Below are 23,313 nucleotides of genomic sequence, written 5' to 3' on the forward strand. Positions count from 1 at the left end.
TGGTTTGACCTATGGAATTTCCCTCTTCTCTGGATTTTGCTGATTGTGTACTCATGGTCCCATCCAACATGTTTCTCTGTCCCCTGCATTATCTACAAATCAGAAGCTGGATTCAGAGACGGATAAAACTTGAACGCAGTCATTTTGGCAAGACCATAGGAAGTGGCATGTTATTTCTTTAGATAGCATATGTTTGGTTGTCTCTCTTTTTGTAATGTCAACAGCCATGGAGGCTCATGGCCTAGACCCATAAATTAATTGGAGATTGAAAAATGGTGACATTCTAATTCTACATCTCATTTTTTTACTTGGTATAATTTATAAAGAGATGCTTCTCTCATCTATTATTTGGTTACCCAGTTGCATAGTTTGTATATGAAAGGATAAATGCGTGACTCTTTCCTTTATTTATGTTTTAAAGATCATGAATTGGTTCTCTATGATCCTCTAAAAGCGACTGATTTGATTTAAAATATGTCTATATATATATATATAATTATGAAATCATTAATTTAAATGCAATGTATTTAAACGGGTTTAAGTACACTGCATTTCTTATCTTTATTTAAACTCAAGTTGTCCCATTTTTGGCCAGTGGAAATCTCCTAAGATTGGCAGCTGAGTCCTTTTGACATGACCCTATTAGTCTTTGACAGTATCCTTTCTATTTGGTGGGATAAGAGGGTCTAGGTTCATCTTGCATAGTTCCTACACCAAATTTGAATCAGCTATTTCTCTAAGAAACCCTGGTTTCTTATGGTAGGAAATGATACTTGAAGATCACAATCTGGGCACTACAGATACTTTCTGCAACTAGAGAGTCACATTGCTAGACATTTTTGGTGAATGGAATTGGGAAATAAACATGTATTTAAATATAAAATATCTTATAAATTCATAATAGTGTTTCAAATTCAAATTCAGAGTTGCACAATTTTTACTTAATTCCTTCCATACCATGTATGTATGTCCTTTCTTCCATACCAAAAACCTTGGTTCTCAAGGACACAGTGAATGAGAGAATTAAAATATCCCATCATTATTCATTTGCTTTATCCCACAATATACAATAACACACACAATAGTCAAAATAACAATACTAATACTGCCACTACTAATTATAATTACTAAAAATCATTTTTTAAAAATTGGAGCTTCCCTTTTACTTAGGATGTAGAAAGCCACAAGAGAACATCAAAGCCATATAACTTATGAAATCTTATTCTCTTTCTTCCATCAGAGATCTGAGGTCTCAACACAACAGAATAAAAAAAGAATTCCAAAGATTGACAAATCCCTCTGAGAAGATATGAGACACACAACATATTTTATCTTTGGCAGAATGTGGGAGGAAGAAGTGGTAGCCATAAAAGTGGGTAAGAACAACTAAAATTTTAACAACTTCTTACATATTAAGTGTGGGCTATTGTGACAGCGTAGGGGTCCCAGACACAGGGGAGCCCACACCAACAGCTCTTTCCCATGAGCCTTCACAGAGTGCTTATGAAAAAGATCGAGGGCAGGAAAGGAGACCTGAGAGTGTTCTCCTCTACAGTGAGGGTAAACAGGCTTTGTCAAAGTTTGAAGGTAGAGCGGGACTTCTTGGAGTAGCCCATCCAACATTCTGAGCCCTCATTAGTGCCTGGTGGTGATTGGCTGCCACTGAGAGACAAACAGAAAGCTCTCCTGTGAGTCCTTCTCCCCTACTTCAAGGCAAAGGTTGCCTGCAACAGAAGAGGTAGAAAACAAGCCCTCATTGGCTGTACTGAAATTAGGAAAACCTCTCTGCTGCTGGAGAAGGAGCAAGAAGCTCACTCTCATCCCAGACCCTCTGCCATCACAAGGCAGAGTTTGAATGCAACATGGCAGGGTGGGGGTGGGTGTGCTGCAGGAATACTGAAAAAGTTTAAACTTAAAAAAAGTTTTTAGACCATTTACATTTAATGTAATTATAAAAATCGTTGAATCTAAACTTACTATTTTAAATGTTATTCTATTGTATTCTGCTATAAAATATGGCCCCAAATTCTGAAGGTAACTTTTCTTGGTAAGTTACTGTTTTTGCCTGGATGCCTAAGGGATTTCATTCTTTTTCTTTTAAATCTAGTAATATTTCTTGTTATTGCTTGGTCTGTGTTAATATTTGCAGGTACACAATATGTTCAATATGAAGTTTCAAATGTTGTTTAATTTCAGAAAAGTTTCTTGTATTAGTTTTTAGAATTTGTTCTGTTCCCTTGTTTTAGTTTTCTTCTCAGGGAACTCTAATTACTTATATGTTGGATCTTCTTTACTATCTTCAAAACTACGTACATATATAAAATATATATATATAATATATGTAATATATATGTAATAACATATATAGACAAAAAGTATTCTCTTGAATGCTTTTCAGCTCATTTATTTTTATTTATTTATTTATTTATTTTGCGGCACGTGGGCCTCTCACTGTTGTGGCCTCTCCCGTTGCGGAGCACAGGCTCCGGACGCGCAGGCTTAGCGGCCATGGCTCACGGGCCTAGCCGCTCTGCGGCATGTGGGATCTTCCTGGACCAGGGCATGAAACCGTGTCCCCTACATCGGCAGGCAGACTCTCAACCACTGCGCCACCAGGAAAGCCCTCTTCATTTATTTTTGATTTAAAAAAATGTTTCTCCTTTCACCTCTATTTCTCTTGAAGCATCATTTGTTGTGTTTATTTGTTCTGTGCTCCTTATAGTTTAGACCTCATTTCTAAAATGATTTATTCTTTCATTTTAAATTATTTCATTTCTGTTTGAGTTTTTTTCTAGTTATGATTTATTTTGTTCTTTCATACCTTATATCACTTTCTTAATGTCTTTTAGTCATTTTGAAATAATAAATTGAAATTTTGATCAGTTTTATGGACATGTCTTTCTGGCATGGTTTCATTTTCCATAGGGATACTGCATATGTCTTTGTCTCCTTTACTTAACGTTTTATGGAACTTGACCTCCATAGTTTCCTACTGCTCATTTTTTTTTTTTTTACATCTTTATTGGAGTATAATTGCTTTACGGTGGTGTGTTAGTTTCTGCTTTATAACAAAGTGAATCAGTTATACATATACATGTTCCCATTCTACTGCTCATTTTTATGTGAAATTGGTTTCTGCTAATTTTTAGAAGAAGATGACTTTCTTCAGATAACATATTTAACATCATAGAGCTCATTCTGTGGTTTTTATATACTGTTAAAAACATAAAGGTTTTCTTTCTAAAATTTCCTGGTTTTTCTCCCTTTCTCCTCTACTTTTATCTGAACCTTCTCTTTCCTCATCACTATTGTCTCTGACCTGCTAAATTTGATTCCACTCCTAGCATTTTTTTTCTTACTGTGGGGTCTTATTCTGAAAAGGAAAAAAGGCTGTCAGTTTCAAGATTTCATAGGGGCTAGACTGCCCCAGATTTTCAGTTCTTACTGTGACCTCAACCCTTTTCCAGTGAGCAAAATCCTACTGGAATCTCTGTTTTAGCTGTTGTTCTCAAATTACCTGTCAAATTACCTTCTCGGTGAATACCTGTCGGCTATTTGAAGTTCTGTTCTCAGGTCCTTCAGTCATTCTCTTGCTTCCTTTGCTCTTCCAGCACAGATGTTGAGACAATGCAAATCTTATGGTTACTGGCATTTTTCCATCACCCACTACACTATAGTTGCAGGTTTGAGGATATAATTTGTCACCCAGTTATGTTTGCAAATGTAGTCCATGGGTTTTGGTTCTTGTGTCTAGCAGCTTTGTGGAAATTTGAGATCTGAAAACTATACTTCCACTGCCACCACCTTTTTGTTAGAATTTCTTGCCTATTTATTCTTAAATAGCTGCTGAATAATTCCCTGAGAAACTTGTCTTTATTGAAACTTGTCTTTATTGTTTGATTGGATTACAATGTCCTCTTTTTCCAACTAGTTCATGCTTCTGGGGGGATTCATTCATTCATTAAACTTTTCTGTGAGCATCTATCACTGTGCACTAGGCACTGGGGATGCAAAACTGAACATGACAAATTGAGATCTCAGTCTAGGCCTATAAAATAATGATCTGCTTGAAGGAAGGACCAAAGAAAGGAAGCCTTGGGTTATCACAGACCTACAGGCCTGGCTTTTCTGTGTAGTACAGAACAGGCTCTTACATTCTTCTTTTACTTATTTGTTTACCACCACCATTATCTTTACCATAATAATGTACATGTGCAGAGGAGTAATCAGCACAAAACGTGCTTTCATAGTCTTTCATTTGATCTCTACACTAGCCCTAGGACACAGTATTATTATAAGTGAGGAAAGAGAGGTTCAAAGAGAAGTGACTTCTCCAGGGCCATCCTTCTCAATAAGTGACAGAGCCAGGACATAAAATTTGGTGAGTCTGATTCCAAAGTTCTTCTTCTTTGCTCCATAGCCTGATATCTCTGTTGTTTTTCAGGGTTAGTTTGGGGAGATATGCAGTAGGCCTCAGCTCACAAACGCTTTTATGAAGTTCATGATGACAGACACTGGGGATTGGCTAATCTAACACCCATCTCTATCTCCTTCTCTCTTGTCTACCTCCACTACAGAGGTTGGAATAGGAAAATCTCACTTTCCCAGTCTCCCATGCAGATAGAGGTAGCCTTATGACACCACAAGATGTAAGTCTTTTCAGTGCTTCTGGGAAGTGTCTTGCTTTTCTGGACACATGTACATGTGGCTGGTTCTACTTCCTCACTCCTACCTCTTCAAGTGGATGTGGACTTGATGTCTGGTGTCAGGGTAGCCATCTTACAACCATGAGGAAAATAAAAGAATCATAGAGATACTGTCCCTGAACCAAGGTTGCTGTTTGAGAAAATATGAAACTAATGACAAAATATACCTCTATGTGTTCAATCCACCATTGGTTAAGTATTCAGATATAAACAACCAGAAATGTTCCTGATACACTTGTCTTTGATATAAATAAGGACATCACAGACTTTTAAAATTTTCCTCATTCTAAGCAGTAGGAAGTAGTTAAAAGCATTATCTTAAGTATAAAAAGCGATGCAGATACAACTGGGGCTAGAGTTCTACTTTTGATGGAGACACTTTTTTAAAATCCTGCAATGTTTAACTTTATATTGAGCCTCGCTCAAGGCAGACTAGCGGCTACTGTATTCGAGGAGGCAACATGCATGCGGTTTCTGTTTACTAAAGCATTAGCAGAAACATATACTGAAATATATACCACCATATAATAGGTCCCAGATGTGTTATTATGTTTTTCTAAAGAGAAAAAAAAGATAGTTGGAGAATAAGTAACCAAAAAGCATTTTATGTCAATTTGATTGGGCTTGGTGGTAACTCAGCAGAGTGGAAACAAACCAAACTTGGAGTGAAAATGCACTGGGATTAAGATCTGGGTTACTCTGTTTAAATTCAACAATCGGTCACTGAGTCCTCCTGAGAGCCAGATTACCTGTGTTATCACGTCTCAAGAAACCTTATGGCTTTCTGGTTCATCTCAATTTTAATGACAATTAAAAGAAGGTTAATGGACTGAGGGGTCTCTGGCCACAGAGAAGCAAAACTGGGATTCAATTCTGGCCTATTTTCCTCTGAAGTCCACATGATTGCTGCTTTCAGATATTTCAAAAGCAATTATGCTGTCTGTAAACTGAAGGGGAAAAAGCATTATTTTTAAAAAGCAGAGACTCTTCTGTGGGAGGGAGAAAGCTTTTTCTGGATGGCTCCAGTAAGTGGACCAATGACATCTGGTAAGTGGACATCATCAAAAGGCAGGTTTTGACTCTACCAACATCATCCAGAAAATCTCTATTTCCTGCCAGCTGTGCATTGGACAACATGGCAGGTGTGTCTCTAGATGACGTAAATAAAAATAAGATTCTTACCTATCCTGTAAGGAAACAAAACTCTCACAGGGGAACTAGAATACATAGAGGTCAAGTGATTACACATCTATCTTTGTTTGGGGCCATGTTCTGAACGACTGAGGTTGCCAGGTAGTCCTTTCCTACATAATGGAGAGAGCAGAGAGAAAGGCAAGTGTCCAGCCAGAGCTACCCCATTAACCATCCCCCAAATTCTGCCACAGTAGATGGTGTGGATTATGAGCCATCAGAACATGCCTATGGGGCGGCCACAGCAGGCAGATAACCTCCAAGCCTGCTGCGGTCTTCCACGTACCGGACAGAGGCAGATATATACGTGCTTTGTTCCTTGGACAACTTTCTCTTTACGGAGATTCTTGCAGGACTCTTTGGATTTGGGATGTGAGTGTTACCCATCCTATGGACTTTGCTCCTGGGTCCTGTAAAAGGACGTGTTGAATAGGTAGCATAATAGATATTCTACGACTGCTCTGTATTTTAAGGCAAGAGAGTAGCTGCTGGCAGACTCTCCAGGTGCTGGACTGTGGTTAGTGCTTAAAATGTAATGCAAGTTGATACCCTCCCTGTACTCCACACCTGGAACAGCTGGATCCCACCGAGAAGAAACCCCAGGAGCTAGAACGTTATTCCTTTACTCTCCATGAAATATTTAAAACACCCCATATAGCCCTCGGAAGGCTTGAAGAGCCTTAAAGAAGGAGTAGATGGAAGGAGGCTATAAATCACTTTCACCTGGATGGGCTTGGGCCCAAGACATCCTAAATTTTCAGCAACACCGGGATGGAGGAGACTAGAGGAAAATCCACCCCATAAATCCAGCGTGGAGTGGGGCTGCTAACCCTACTACGAAAGGCCGACCTCTGGGGGATACTCAGGACTTGCGGATTACTACATAATGATCTCATTCAAGTTCTGGGGCTGTCATTGTGGATATCGCCCAACAGAAGGGTGAGGAAGTTGAAGTAAATCCCTGTTCTCTACTCAGGAGCCAGAGAGATGGGGCCTGAGACTCTCCACCTGAAATTATACTGAAAGACACTTAGCAGAAGTGGGATCATCAAAGAAGAATCCAGCCCCCAGGGATGGGGAGAGAAGACAGCTGAGCAGAGCCCCTGTAGAGGCCGCTGGGTAGCTGGAAACTAAGTAGCACAGAGGCTCAGTTTTAGTGAGGGTGTTTTTTTTATTATTATTATTGGAGTAAAATTGCTTTACAATGCTGTGTTAGTTTCTGCTGTACAGTGAAGTGAATCGGCTATATGTATACCTATAACCCCTCCTTCTTGGACCTCCCTCCCACCCCCCCAACCCTCCCATCTAGGTCGTCACAGAGCACCAAGCTGAGCTCCCTGTGCTATGCAGCAGGTTTTGATAGAAGAGAATCCTGTGGCCTGGGTCCACCTGGGGACCGGAAAAGCTGAGATTTGGACATCAGGGCTTCCCCCCAGCAGAGAAGTCCTTGATCGTCTCAGCAGCCAGGAGGATCACAGGGTCCCCATGAAGACTGAGTGTCCCGGTCACGCCCTCAAATCCCAGGACTGGGAGCCTGACTCAATTCCAAGCCCCACAAGGGGGGAAATGGAGGATACTGAGGCAGCCTCTTACTAGAGGAACTGGTTTATGAACTGCCTGCTTCCACCCACCTCCTTCAGGGTTTGTCTCCATCAAGTAGCAACGGTCCTCAGCTACCTGCACAGGTTTCCCCCGCAGACACGGCACATCCCATTCTGATCAGCTTGCCTCAAGCTGCCTTGAATTCTGCGCTTCCCTCCTTCCCTGCTGAGTCACCTCCCTGCTGATGCCTCACCTCTTCCTGCAGGCTTGATGCCTGCTGCCCCTCTTCAGTTTCCTCTTTTGCTTCCCAGATCAGTACAGTTCAGACTCTCTGCCTGGCTACACCTCTTTCCTTTGCCCCAGCTGAGCCTGGATATCTTAATTTCAGCACAGAGCCCCAGGGGCAGCCTCTCTGCTGGATGTGCCCAGGCCCACGTACAAGACCCAGACAGTGACTGAGTGGCCTGCAAGTGGGCGACATCGGTGAGCCAGCAGCAAGCTACTGGAGGAGAGAAAGAACACGCTAACAAGAAAGTGTTGGACCTCTGCTCTCTTTCGAGGCTCACAACATTTTTCAGCACATTGCTAATTTTTTACTTTAATGAAGGTCTCTGAGGTTCAGAGATGGTGCTGGTATTAGAACCAGGAGGGGTCAAATAAAGGGAATTTTAATAAAATCAGGTAGCGGAAATCACAAAGGACAATGAATTCTCTCAGGGACTAGCAACAATAAGGCTCTGCCATCACTCCTAGGCACGGAGAGAGTGTGGATCCTTGAGCAAGGTAAAGTTTGGCAGGAAAAGGAAAGCTCTAGAGGGCTGTGGCCAGCCCAAGGTGACTTGCTGGGAGGATGCTGGGGGAAAATGCCCTGCCCTCATTTCCCTCTCTCCTGTCTCCTGCCGGTGCCTCCTCGTGGCTCAACTCAACAGGAAGCCAAAAGGGCACGAATGAAGGGCAAAGAAGCCCATGGGTGTTGTACACCCAGAGCAGGGCGGAGAAGGGAGAGAGTGGGTGTCCTACAGGAAGGGGCTGGTGAGCTAGGAGGCAAGAGAGGGAATGGTGTCACCGGTACCATGGTCCCCTAGTTGGGGAACTCCTCATTTGGATCAACAAAGAAAGGAATATGATCTTGGAGCTATCCAATCACAAAAGGTATTTAAAAAAACTCATTCCTGCTTTACAAAAAGCGCCGTCACCATCAGCATCAGCAATAACTGAGGATACTCCTAGCTGCCTGGGGGATAAGCCAAGCGCTGGACTAAATTCAAGTGTCCACTTTGAACTTGGCACTGTGCCCTAGTGGATGTCCTTGGACACTGACTGCCCTTTAAAGACTTAAGAACCACACACCCTGGAAACAACCAAGGTGTTTCTGTAAGGTAAGTGATGAACATGTACGGGTAGCACCTCCCCGGTTACAGGCACTATAAATGTATGTCCACCAAGTTGTTCTCCCTTCGTGTCCTAAGCAGTAATTCTGAGCTGCTGTGACTGGTGGGCCAGGCGTTGCAACACCTGTGCATTTTTCCATGTGGATAGTGATTTTCTATCCTCAGTGGAGGTCCTGGCAAATAGGGCAGACACACCCCTGTTTCATCCTGTACTGAAGGTGTTACAAAAATGTGAAGCCAGATGTGGCCCGAGCCTGGTGAGATGGGGGATCAAATTCCTCGTGAGGTTTTCTTGAGCTAGCTCTTGACAGAAGCCTTGGACATCTGTGACAAGATGACAAGAACCTTGGCTCTTTCCAGGGCCAGGTTTTCTGAACGATTTCGCCATGTTCCTGTGGATGGGCATGGGAAGGACCACTAACCATAGAGCCTGTGCCACTGCCCCAGAAGACTCGCGTCCTCTATGATGGCCTCCTCACTGGAATCTGGTCTGCAGACACTCTATAAGAAGCCTTTCTGCTGCATTTCTGGGCTGCAGGAACTACTCTACAGGCTTTATTTCCTACCAACTACTGGGAATCCATCTGTTCAGACTTGACTGATTTATTTTCCTAACTCACTGCCTCATAACCATGTCCTACCTCCCTCTTGGTCCTTTGGGTTGATCTTTCCCTTGGACCAGGGTCCTGACTGTGTGCTTCAGCCCTGCCTTATATGCTGCTTCTTGGCCAGTCTCACCGAAGCCCTGCAACCCACCCTGCCTGGGCCGGGGCTCAGGTGCTCACAAGAGCAGGAGAATCTGATTAATGGCACAGTCCCTCCTGGGAGCAAGGCCACTTATGGAACCCAGGGCACAGTGCTGCACAAGCATCACTTCATGTTACCCCACAGCAATACTATCAAATAAGCTGGGGTCCTTTTTCTCCTTTTCAGATGAGGGAAAAAGGCTAAAGTAACCTGCCCAAGGCTATGTGACTAGGAAGTAGCACAGCCAGGATTCAAGTTCATGTCTGTGTCAGAAGCTGGCAGGACCCACAGGTAAGGCTTTGGGAACCAGCTGCTCTAAATGAAGACAATCTGCTTCCATCTCATAAAGGCTGATGTCTCCCTTTCTGCTAATTATTGCAGCACAGAGATAAGAGAGAAGGATGGTCTCTCTCGCTTCTGGCTGTCAGAAAGTTTGTAATAGATTTGGGGTATTTGCTCTCTATCCTCTGCTTCCTAGACCAAAGGAAATGAAGGGCTCTGCACTGGCTGGTATTTCGGGGTCCTAGACAATCCTTTTTGGCACAGGAACAAAGGTAGGCCAGAGTTAGAACAGAATGTCCTCAGATAACATGAGCTCTCTCTCCTATTACACACACACACACACACACACACACACACACACCTCTTGACGTACTTGCTGATTACAGCTGCACGCGGGACATGAAAACTTGCCACCCGAGGAACATGGGAACATCCACTGGACTTCCTTCCTCCGCTGCACGTGTGAGCCTGCTTGCAGAGAGTGGGGGGAGGGAACAGCAGCCTTCCCCCTCTTTGCTGTCCACTTAGCCACAGGCTGGTGGTCTCTGCAGAAGTGAACCAAGGAACTTTTTTTTTTTTTTTGCAGTATGCGGGCCTCTCACTGTTGTGGCCTCTGGCACTAACTTATGAGTTGACTTCCTGCTTCCTGGTGCCATTGGCAACCAGTCCACAAGCCCTTCCCGTAACCTACAAACATCCCCATAAGATCCTTCAGGGAGATGAAGCAAACTGCTCCTAATGAAGCTCTGTGGTTCCCTTGGGCCCTTGCAGTCATTTCTGAAAATTCTGGGGCGGCCCCAAAGTAGAAGCAATCCCAACCCTGGGAACAGCTTAGGCCTGCAGCACATGTCTTATGGCCTAGGAGCTGTACCAGGGGGTTATTTTTATAACCTCCAATTTTGCTTCGGGGACCAAGGCTTGAAACTAGCTACGGACTTCGATGAAACGAATTTGCAAGTCTCAGCTGAAATCTGGAAGCAGGTGATCTAACATCTGGATACCTGACCGCTACAACCAACCAAGTGCTTTCTCATCCTCTCTAAAACCATGCTGTCAGCCTGAAAGAGGAAGAGGAAGCCAACCGAGTTCTGATGATGCTTACAAGTCAATTTCTAGTTCTGCTGACCTCTTAGGCTGCTAGTTTCAGAAGCTACACTATAACAATGAACAGTGATAATGATACTGCTTGGTATTTACATCAGAGCCCCTCCTCAACGGCGATCACCATGTGCTTTCGGAATTGCCTGACTCGTTCTCCTGATGCTTCGGTTGGCCTACATCTCTGCCATGCTTCAGGTCTTCTTTTGCGGTGGCTTGAATTCCCCTTCACCACATGGCAAGGGAAGCCACCTGGTCTGCTCTTTCAGCTCCGCCTTTTCTTATCCTCTCTTATCCTCTGTTCCCTCCACTCCCTCCTGCCCCCACTCGCCCAAGTCCAAAGTCGCGGACAGACAGGCGTAGTATAGGAGTTGTGGGGCAGTGATGGAAGGAGGACAGTGTGATCAGGGCAGTAAAGAAGAGAGGGTGCCTTTTCTCCCTCACTTAAGTCCTGATCAAAAGAGTCTTCAGAGTAATCAGGTCCCGATTATCTGTCTTTAAAATAAGGAACTTGAACTTGAGGGTCTCTGAGGTTCCCACCAGCTCTGAGGAGATCATTCCATCAACATTCCACGACCCACTTTTGGATCATCAAGATGGAAACCTATTGCTTTTCCTCTGTCCCAAACACTTCCCCCACCAAACCTGCTGTAAAATAAATGCTTCCCATCCCAAAATACCATGGATTTTTCTATCATGAGAATGGACACAAAAGACACTTCTGCCATAATTCTACCCTGCTTTAGTCTGGAAATCTCTGGAGATGTTTTTGTTTTCACAGTGACTGGGGGAGCCCACTGGCATTAAGGAAGTGGGAGGTCAGGGACCCCCCCAGCCAAATCCTGCGAGGTTCAGGGTAGTGCCTGTCCCTGGCATATTAACAGATATTTAACAAGTCTGTGTATGGACTGAGCAGAAGCATGCCTGTCATTTCCCTTTCTAGGGCCTCCCTTCTTAGGGAGTAACTTTCAAGTGAGTCACGCGCACACACAAGGGCAATGTCCTCACATAGGAATGACAATCTGGGTGCAAATCCTCATTCTCTGTCTCTAAACTGTAACCTCCTCGGGGGCAGGGACAATGGTCCATATGGGGTCATCAGGGCTGTTCACAAGTATTTCCAGGTCTTTTTATTCTGGACATAGGCTAGGATTACATTTTCCCGCCCCTTTGACATTAGCCGGAATCCAATGACTTGCTTTGGCCAATGAAATACGATTGGAGGTGATGTGTGTCATTTCTGGGGGATGCGTAAGAGCCAGCGTGCAAACCACCACACTTGTTTCCTCGCACTGTGGTGACCACGGATCCTCATGAGAGGGGACCTCTGGGTGACTGGGTGGCTGGGTGGGGAGTCTCCCTGCAGAGCTGTGCTGAGCACGAAGACTCTAGTTTCCCCGAGGCAGACGGCTAACAGAATGTGAGCGAGGAAGAATCGACCGTTTTGTGCAGCTGCTGTGATTCGGAGGTTACTTGTTACCACAATATAAATTGGCTCATGCTGGCTGCTATTGTCTAATCTGGATTTTTTGAGGAAGACCAATAAAAAGTATCCTTACTTCTTTACCTGACATCTGAACAAATTGAGAAATAAGATGAAAAGAAAGGTAGATGGAGGCGAAACTCTTAGCTTGTTCCTCATTTAATCCAGAGAACACTGGAATGAAGCCATCCTCCCATGAAGGGTGTGATGGCGGGTTGGGTATGCCTGATGGGCCAAGGCTCACAGTTTTATCGGGACATGTGTTCTAGCCCAGTTAGAGGAGGTGTATTAGTTTGCTAGGACTTCTGCAACAAGTACCACAGACTGTGTGGCTTAAAAAAAAACCAAAAATTCTTTTCTCGCAGATCTGGAGCCCACAAGTCCAAGATCAAAGGTGTCAGGAGGGTTAGTTTCCTCCAAAGCATCTCTCCTTGGCTTGTAGATGGCGATCTACCTGTATGTTCATCTGGTCTTCCCTCTATGCATGTCTGTATCCTGATCTCCTCTTCTTATAAGGACACCAGTCATAATGAATTAGGGCTCACCCCAATGACCTCATTTAAACTTAGTTACTCCTCTAAAAGCCTCATCTCCAAATACAGTCACATTCCAAGATACCAGGAGTTAGGATTTCAACATATGATACTGGGGGTGGGAGGCAGATGTGATTCAGCCCGTTACAGCAAGCTTCTGAGTTGGCAATGCAACTCCAAACAGCCAAAAGGGAGGCGCTGAGACAAGCACGACCCATGAGAGTCTCGACAAGTGCACTAGTCACGTGGCACTCTTTCCAAATTGACTGATCACCAGCCCCTGCAACCTTTCCAAGGGTCACATGGATTGGGTTCACGGGGACATTCAGTAAGACAAATGGTCTCTTTCGTGACTTTTCTTACATTGTACTGGTTTTCTTTCTTTATTTTTTTGGTTTGGTTACTACTATTACGTCATGTTACTCTTTAGCCCATCTGTCTATTTTCTGCCTACTCCATCCCAACTGTCTGCTCAGCTAGGAAAAAGGCTTTCCCAGTCTCCTGACTACACCCTGCATTGTCCCAGGCCCACAGCAGCTGCCTGATGGGGGTGGCAAATTGGGCTCTGGGTTTATTTTTGACTTTTGAGTTTCTCACACTGAAAACTGGCCTGAGAAATAAGAACATGGTATAGCAGATCCTGCCAAGGCAAATGGTAGGAGAACCCTTCAGGCACAGGGCTGCCAACTATCTCCCCAGGTTAAACAGAGCCGTTGTGAAAGCAGCCATTGGTCCCTGTGGTCCTACTGGGTATTGGGTGTGTCTGCCAAGACCCACTGCCTTTGGGAAGGAAGACTCCCATGGGGAACCAAGCCCAACGTGCATGGCTCTGCCACAAGAAGCCAAAGTGGCCTCTGAAAGATTAATGGGGCATTTGGCTCTCTGTGTCTTAACAAGGGAGACGGGAAAAAGCTTTCTGAAAACCAGCAGCGGCTTCTGGCAGAGATTCCAGGGGCGGGGTTGAAGGCTGCAAGATGGCCCCTCCATACATTCTCTTTCTCAACCCTTGCTTTCCTTTTTCCCACAGTCTCTCACCATCCTGCGTCTCTTGCTTCCTCTTCTCATTTCTTCTTTGGTGTTTTGCCCTCCCCAAATGATTTCTGCCTTTCCTTTCATTTGCCCTGTCATCTTATCTTCTTCCTGTCCTCATTTATCAGGGGTGGGGGGAGATGGGGGCATTTTGTATGGTGGAAAGACACAGGTTTTGGAATGCAGCCTGGGCTTTCAGCTCAACCCTGCAACTTTCTAAAGTGAGTGCAATGGACATGGAGTGTGTTTGTCCCCTCCCTTTGAGGATGGCACTCATAAATGCCATCCCCTGCTGAAGGTGATTCTGTCAATCAAGGGGCACCGCCAGCCCACCGCAGCTGTGGGCACATGATCAGAGCATGCAATCCCACTTGACTCAGTGGTTGGTCCAAGGCAACCAAGAAGGGGCAATCAGAATGCTTCTAGGGGCCAATATGTGCTACAAGCTCGAAGGACCACAGAAACCTGTGACTTCTGGGAGTCATCTTCCCTCCCCATAGAAGAGAAGCTTTCTGACAGTAAAGCAACACAGAACAAAGCAGGGTCAAAGACAGGGCACAGATGGGGCACCTGAATCCAGGGAAAAAAAACTGCATCAACCCTTCCACCTTCCCTGTACTTTTCCATCACATGAGCCATTATGTTGTTTTTTTGGTTTTTTTTGCCTTGAGCCAGTATGAATTTGGTTTCTGTCTCTTGTAACCAATGGAGCCCTAATGATAACACTGTGACTTTAGGCAACTTATTTAACTTCTTGGAATCTCAGTTTTCTCACCTACAAATGGACTTTTTGACCCTTGTGCCCCCAGTTTAAGTGGGGTGCATCCAAAACAAAATATGCTCACCTATGAAACTCAGCACAGCTTCTTGTAATCATTTCTACAGTAGACGCTTCTCCCACTAGACTGAGAGCTCAGGGATCGTGTCCTATTCATCCAAGTATTTTTAGCACTTACGCTGGGAGCTCGATAGATGTTGATTCACTCCCATTTTCCCCCTTCCTTCTTTTCTTCTTTATAACCTCCTGCTTGTAGCTCTTACTTCTTTTCTTCTATTTTCTTTCTTTCCTGGGCCAAATTTCCAGCCAATTTCCCCTGGTCCTCCTGCAGTTAAGTTTCCATACCTGATACTCGGTGTACGTGCAAAAATTACTGTCATTAGTAATCGTGTGCCCAAGTGGTGCTGTAAAGAAGGTCTGTTTCATCTGTCCTTGCCAGGGAAGGGGCAACTGGCCAGCTGTGCCTGTAAGTGGATAGTTGCTGCAAGTACTGCAAAGCTTTAATAGCTAGAAATAATTGCTAGTGCAAGAATTAGGTCCAGCCAGAGGTAATTTTAGCTTGGTGTTAAAGTGACAGATCATGAAATTAGTCACACGCAGATTCCCTTTCTTCCCTCACCCACCCAAGTCTGGCCCTCTCCTTAACAAGGGACATTTCTGATATTGCATTCCTGGAACATTCCCACACAAGCAGGCGGTTATCCCAAGGTGAGCATGGCGTCAAGCAAACTCCTCTCCTCTTTTTCTCCATCCCAGTCCCTTCTTCTGGCTTTTCCGTGTGGGTAAATGGCACCAACATTTTCCCAGGCACCAGGATCCCAAGCTGGTGATCATGTTATACTCCTTTCACTTTGTTCCCCAGTCACGAATATTCCATCTCAAATCCATCTCCTCTTTGACTGCCATCACCCTAATGCAGGACCACTTACCTCTCACCCGTGTCAGTTTAGGAGCCCTCTGTTTGCTTCCTTCCTCTCTAGTACCTAATCAGCCCAGCCCTTTACTCACTCTAACACTTTTAGGGGCTCCCCACTGCCAAGTGAATCAAGCAAAACTTTTTCACTGCAGAATTCAAGATGCTCTGCAAAATCACTCAAGCCAAGTCTCTGGCCCCATTTCCACTTTGTTCCAGCCAAACTATTTCACATCCTATTCCCTGCCTGATCTGTTCCTGAATTTGCTCTGCTGCTACTATTGCCTTGAATACCTTTTTTTTTCCTGTTAGAAACCCAACTATTTTCCCAGGACTAATTCAGACTCTGTAGGGATGGACTTCCTTCTGGCCACCTTGACACCATGGAAGGGAAAGACCAAGGACGAGAACATTCTTGCTGGTTTAAGTTGCCTCGTGTTTGGTGAGTTTGATGGCTGGTCCTGTTTCACCAGTTTTAACACCAGGCGGCATCTTATTGTCTCCAAACGTTAATGTCATCCTCAAAAGGTAAGAATTTCCATCCCTGAGAGTCTCCCAGAATAATAGCTACTGATTAGGGGGCACTTCCTCTGTGCCAGGCTAAGCGCTTTCCACAAATTATCTCCCTAACTCCTCGCCGTTAGTTTATGAGACAGATGATTGTTACCTTCACTTGACAGCTGAGAAATGAGGCTTAGGGAGGTTAGCTTACTTCCTCTGGGGACTGTCGCTAACAACAGGTAGTTCTTCAGATTCTAAAGCCCATACTTCCCACTCAAAACGTGCTACAATTATCATACAGAGCAAGGAATGAAAGCAGTTATCATAGATGCTGTCTGGAGGAATATCTTTGGACGATCGCTTTCCTGAGGAAAACTCATGCCCTTTGTATGTTTTGGGTATAAGTCAGTCTCATTACTTATGTCATGATCACATGTCATACAATCTTGTTTCCAAAAATTACTGTTTGTATTGCTATTTAAATGTGAGATTTATGACCATGCCGAGGGAACCTCAGTTTTTCCTATACCATCCCTGGCTAAAGAAAATAAACTGAAACATTTTCCCTTTTACAATTTCCCTGGAAACAAGTACCCAGGCTAGTAAGACAGAAAATCATCTGCTCGTCATTTTAGTGTTTAAACACAATTTCCCCAAATTAATGTGTTTTAGAAAGACCTAGAAATTATTGAAGCCTCTGACTCACGGATGCTTTCAAGTCCTTCAGCCTTTTGGGTCATGTTAGTTTTTAATGTAAAATCAAACAGCTTGAGGCCTCAACCTTTGAAAATAACAGAAACTGGCCAGCTGTCAGAAGCTTCCAGGAAAACAAAAAGAAGCTTGAGGAGAAAATTTGAAAGGCTTTGTATATGTTAATTACAGACACTAAGGGTCAAAAACAGGAAAGGGGAACCAAGACAGAATGAGAGGAACACTGAACATTAGTCAGGGTGATGCTAGGTTATGCTGCATTAACAAACTCCCAGATCTCAGTGACTTGCACATGAAAATGTATTTTGCTCACATAGAGTCCACTGCAAGACCCATGGTTCTCCAGAGAAACTCCCTTCCAAGTGGCGATCCAGGGAGCCAATATGCTTCTATCTTGAGATTCTACTATCTCAACACATGGCTTCTGGGGTCACTGAGTTGGAGAAAGAGAGAGCCAAAGAGTCATGAAGGAGTTATTGATACTTCAGCCTGGAAATGATACATGAGACTTTAGTTTGTGGTCCATTGGCCAGATATAGTCATATGGCTTTGCCCCCAACTTGCAAGGCTGCTTCAAAGTATGGAAGAGCTCATGTATATTAAGTAAGCAATCAGTGCTCTGAAATGAGGCCAGGGCTCAGGTCATTTAACGTACTTCTTCTTTTTTAAAAAATGTTATTGAAGTATAGTTGATTTACAATGTTGTATTAATTTCTGCTGTACAGCAAAGTGATTCAGTTATACATATATATATTCTTTTTCATATTCTTTTCCATTATGGTTTATCACAGGATATTGATTACAGTTCCCTGCGCTATACAGTAGGACCTTGTTGTTTATCCCTCCTGTATATAACAGTCGTTTAATGTACTTCTAATCATTTACTAGGCAATCTCCTAAAACACATGAAACTTTCATCTTTAGACTCCGGTACTTTCTACAGTAGAAACTGAAGCAGAAGAAAGAGAGAGAAAAGAGGTAGCAAAGGAGAATAGCAATTTACTCTGATTTGAATTTAATCTCTTTAGCAGACAATTTGAAATTTACATTTGTATCTCATTTTAGAGACTTTAATACCACAGAACAGTTCGGCAACCAATATTCTAGTCCCAATGATGTCATTAACTAATCTGTGACCTTGAACGTCTAACTTTACTTCTCTGATTCTCAGTGCTCATCAGTACATTGGGAATGATGAGTCACGCTTCACTGAGTTACTGTGAAGTTCACGTCACCTGTCTGAAATGCTTAGCAAAGTGCTCGGCTCATAGTAGGTGCTGAAGTGTTTATTGAATGAATATCCATGAGCAAATTAACTGCTTCCTGTTTAATCTAAAAGAAGCTGCTAACATCATGAAATGAAACATAAATGGTGCAAAGGGCATAGGATCATTTTAGTCACTCAGAATGTCATGGTTGGTAAATTCTTTCCTGTGGGGGAATGTTTTAAAATAAAGGTAACTCACTCTACTCCACTGAGTTATTATGAAACTCAAAGTAGCTACCAGTGAAAAGGCTGTGTAAACTGTAAAGTGCCATGTAAATGTAAAGTATTGGTGTTAATAATATCATGACCAGGACTGGCTTAATAGGTGCGTGACCTGTGCTGTAGCCATACGCATCCCCACGTTGGTTTCACAACCTTCGGTCACCACTTTGAAATTTTTAATAATTTTTGAACAAGGGCCCCCCCCCCCCATTTTCACTTTATCCTGGGCTCCACAAATTATGAAGCTGATCCTGGTTGTGACTCAAAATGTTGCTTCTTTTTGTCAAAAGAAGGGAGTTACGGTTAGAGATGCTTCTTCTGGTCCCTTGCAGCCCTAAAATTACGTGATTCTAAAAAATATTCCAAATGTACCATTTTTATTTTTGTGTTTTTTTTTTTAAACTCTTTACCATTCTTCTATTTTGAATCAAACATTTTTTAACGTATCAGTTATTTCTCACAAGCTCTCAGTCTTTTAGTCCCCACTCCTGTGAAGCCCTGGGAAAAGATTTCATTTTCCCCCCTAGATTCAGTCTACTTAGCGAAAATCCTTAGAGACAATTCTGACTTTGTGTTTTTATGAGGCCTCTTTCAAAGTATGTCGTGTGCACACTTCATGGTCTGGATTCTAGACTGAAGACTGGTATTGGTATTGAGTAATATGTTTCATGCTTTTGCCAAAGAACATATTTTTAAAACATCTACACCGGAAAGAGAACTTTGGAGTCATGTTGCTCTGCTTCCGAACCAGGGAAGCTATGATGTAGCAGAACATGTAGAAGACATGGCGTTTGTAGATTTCCGTTCACGTTCTTGTTCATCAATTACTGTGTATGTGAGCCAAACCAAGTGGCTTAAATCTCCCTGGGCCTTAGTTTCCTCATCTGTAAAGTGGGATGACAGAGGACAGGGACAAGTAGTATCTATTTCATAGGATTCTGAGGGGAAGATATGAAAATAATGTTCTTGAAATGAGTTTTAAGTTGTGATGTATCCACCGAAGGGACTAACATAGAGTTGTTTCCATTATAAAGAATTTCATCTCATGAATGACCTCATCAACCATGATAACCTGAAGAACTAAAATGACGCCCTCCACTGTCTCCCTTTAATATCATGGTGCTTAGCTCCACAGATTTTCCTGGGTTAAGCAGAAAACAGGTTATTTTGTTGATGGAGATTCATTTAACAAGTATCTTTTGAGCATCCACTGCGAGCTCAGCACCTTGCTAAGCACACACCAAGAATTCCGATATTAGCTCACAATCCAATAGAGCCTCAAAACCAAAACTACACACTATTATACACTTGATCATAAATATTCCATTGGCAAATACTTAATGCATATCCACTACATGCCAGGTCTATACTATGTACATTTTTAAAGGAGAGCTAGGAGGTGCTATGGGGATTATAACAAAGAGATCAACCAAGTCTTTTTTTTTTTTAATGTGAAAAGGAGGGGAAAGAAAGTTGATGTAAAAACCGAAAGCAGAAATCCTCAGGGAATTAATAGCAAAATACCATGATGGGCCATCCCAGTTAAGAAGGGTTACCCTTGGGCCAGGGGTGGGATGAGTAGGCAAGAAAAGTAAACTATTAAAATAAAGTATGAATTTATGTGCTGCTACTGTAAAATAAGGTAAGATTTATAACTGTTTCCGAAGAATCTCAAAAAGGAGAGAGTAAAGGGGCCTAGAATAGAAGAAACCTGAGGGAGATTAAAGGAGGCAACAGGGTTGGGGGCAGGGGGGGAGGAGACAGTGAGGCAGCAAGTTGCAGAAAGACTTGGCACCGAGGAGGGTCCACCGAGACGCCCCCAATGGCAGGAACGGCTGTTGCTTCCAGTTGTAACAACTGTGCCTTGCACGACTCTAGGAAGAGGTTATCAACCTCCGGTTCATACAGTTATAAAACAATTTCTCAGCAGATGGTAATAAAAGTCTCAAGGCAAACGAGCTTGTTTTTCTAATTTACACATCATCTGGACTACAGGACTATGCTGGCTAGGGGAATTCTGAAAAGAGCTGTTCCATTTTATATCGCTTCTGGGAATACAGTCCTTACTCTTGGGCATCGCCTCCAAATATTCATTTAAATTATACTATACAGAATCTCCTTGTATGCACGGGATTTTGAAAAACTAAAGGGAAAAGGTCAGTTGGTGGTGGTGGTTAGAGAGGAACAGCTAGGCAGGGAGATACTGGCAAGAGGTCAGGAACTCAGCAGAAGCCCCAAGTCACCAGGTTTGTTTTGCCCCAAGGCACACACAGCGAGCCAGAACACTGAGATGCCAGGTTTGCAGCCAAGAGAGGGCTTATTTGAAAGGCAGCCGCGCAAGGAAACGGAGAGAACAAATCTCAGGTCCGCCTCTGAGAAGGCAAGGGACTCAGGTATTTATGGGATAATGAATATGGAAGCAGGGTGGCCTGAGGTGTGAGGAGCACGGGGCAAGGTGATTGGGAAAAGGTGCACTGATTGTAGTCCTGGGCAAGTGTAACTCAGCTACAGGCCTCCTCACCTTCTGAGGGTAGAGGTCATACAGCGGACACTCGTGCATGCCCAGTTGAAACACTGGTGGTCCTATCCAGTCTTCACTATCCACTCTTAACCCGCTCAGCTCAAACTAGGCTCAGCTGACTCCAAGTATCTAGAAAACAACTCGGGCAAATATCTTACTGCTGAGGCTACATAATGCGTGGAGGATGTGCAAGTCTTAGGACGACCTTGATTAGTGAAGGTAGGTGAAATGGGTTTAACCCACTGTTGCACTAACCACGTTAAATGTGTCTTTCAGATGAAATCCCCTCTTGCCCAACAGATACTCAAGCCATTCTGTTGGTCCTTCATCTTTAAAAGCACACACAAAAATGGGGCTACTGGTTTGTAAACTCTACTTGCCGGGTGTGGTCTGATGGGCAGATTCCTGGATAATGTTGCCAAGAAACCTGGAACCAACTCTCTTCCCGCTGAACCTATGTGACTTTAGGAAAAACCCCTTCACCTCCCTGAACTTCAGGTAAACACACCTGTCTTGCCTCTCCCATCAGTTGTGATGAAAACAAAACAAAGCAACACAAGGACAGCAACAGAAGTCTCCTTGGATGCAAGCACGGGCTGTAGAAATGGAGGAAGTTATTCATGCTATGGTCCACGTTCTTGTCCCTGAACTCTGGGGGGCCACATGCAGAATGGTAAGTGACCCTGGGATAGGCCATCATTTTCTGCAGGGGGAAGACGCAGGCCGATCTAAATGGTTTCAGCTGCTGCGAAGTGGCGCTCACTGGACCCGGGAGATGTCCTAGCATTCCACAGCAAAGGCTCTCATTCTACTTGAAAGCCCAGATTTCTCCACCCCTCACCACCCCCAGAATCTGTAATCTAGATTTGAAACCACGTCACTTTTTCCTGAGATTGTCAAACTTTCGCAGCTAATTATCAGTTGGAGTCAGTGTAACAAAACCTGCCTTTCTATGCTGGGTTTTATTAAAATACCTCTGCTGTCAGCAGGTGCTGTGGCAGACTTGCTGCTAGTACATGCAGTGGGGTTTTCTCCCTGAGAGGAGAGCTCCAGCAGGTTTTATACATCAGTGCTATTAACTGGAATGGCAGAGACTTACTGTAAGCGCTATCACTTTCGCTTTTAAGAAACAATGAACTACTTCCTGGCTTTTCAATTAGGAGAGCTCTGGGGGGCTATGAAGGGAAAATGTAATGTATAATAAACATGCTAAGGAACAAGCATGATTAATGGCAGTTTAGAAGGTTCTTTTAAGCTGACGCTTCACAGCCCAGGAATCTGCATTTACTGGCATCCTCTGAAAACCTAGCTTCCATGAATACTATAATGAATACTCAGAATCCAGAAAGCCCCCAAAAAACTCACTTTGAACTCTATGTAGTTGGCTCAAGAAATCTTCTTTGAAGGAAAGCCTGAAAGACTGAATGCCCTCCGTATCCTTCTATCATTTGCATTGGAAACTCCTGTGAGGACAAGGGGACAGGCCTGCCTAGGGTTCAGCTTCCCCCTGCAGGTGATTTGCTAGGGATGGAGGTGTGCAGGGAGGAGAGGGAGGGAGGGAACGCAGCTTAAGTCCTAGTACTTTCTTAGGTCTTCTGAGCCTTTCAACATAGAAAATTCTAGACAAGGTCATCAGACCTGAACATATCCCCCAAATCACTCTCATTTGTACTCGCCTCTCTCTCCTCCCATCCCTGGCCACAGAGAACTAGGTTTTCCTTCCGTCTGACCCTGTGCTTTCCTCAGTTTTTCCAATATGGTGCTTCACTACATTCTCAGCTGTATCTGCGTCTCAGTCACTCTGGCTTCTTGTCTCCACAGACACGTTTATGTCCCCTTCACCATAAGGGTGATTCCTTCTCTTTTCATCACAGCCAAATGCCAAAAACATGCTGCCCACACACTCTTAACCTGTCACCATTGCAATCTGGTTTCTTCCACCACCTCTCTCCCTGAGATTTCTAAGAATGACCACATATCTTCCTAAAAACATCTCTTCAATAATTATTGTAATTTACCTTTCTGCTGCCTGTGATTATTTTCACACTAACCTTCTTTCTTTCTACCAGTTGTATGATGATGGTTTTTCCTTCTCCTGCTACTTCCAATTGCTCTTTTTCCAATGTCAGCAATTCAAATTGTCCTTTGAATGCAGGATCATCACAGAATTCCAACCTCACTTTTCTGTAATATGAGTTTCTTCATCTGTAAAGACAGGGTGATGTTGGGAATGTGAGTGATGCAGCCACTTTGGAGTTACCATTTAACCCAAAATTTCCACTCCTAGTATTTACTCATATACCCAAGGGAAATAAAAACATGTGAGCACAAAATCTTGTATACAATTGTTCATAGCAACATGGTTCATAATGTCTAAAAGGTGGAAACAACACAAATG

At 43.6% G+C, this 23,313-nt stretch overlaps 1 long non-coding RNA gene across 1 annotated transcript in view; it reads right to left on the reverse strand.

Annotated features, from left to right (window-relative positions):
* The window catches only part of LOC138842823 (uncharacterized), a 47,891-nt gene extending 24,846 nt beyond the window's left edge, over positions 1–23,045 (reverse strand). Inside the window, exon 1 of the long non-coding RNA XR_011377750.1 lies at positions 22,967–23,045. This is a non-coding gene — a long non-coding RNA (uncharacterized lncRNA). The remainder of the gene's footprint in view (positions 1–22,966) is intronic.
* Between the last annotated feature and the right edge of the window lie 268 nt (positions 23,046–23,313).

The sequence above is a fragment of the Globicephala melas genome, chromosome 10 (genome assembly GCF_963455315.2).
Source record: "Globicephala melas chromosome 10, mGloMel1.2, whole genome shotgun sequence".
Taxonomy (NCBI): Eukaryota; Metazoa; Chordata; class Mammalia; order Artiodactyla; family Delphinidae; genus Globicephala; species Globicephala melas.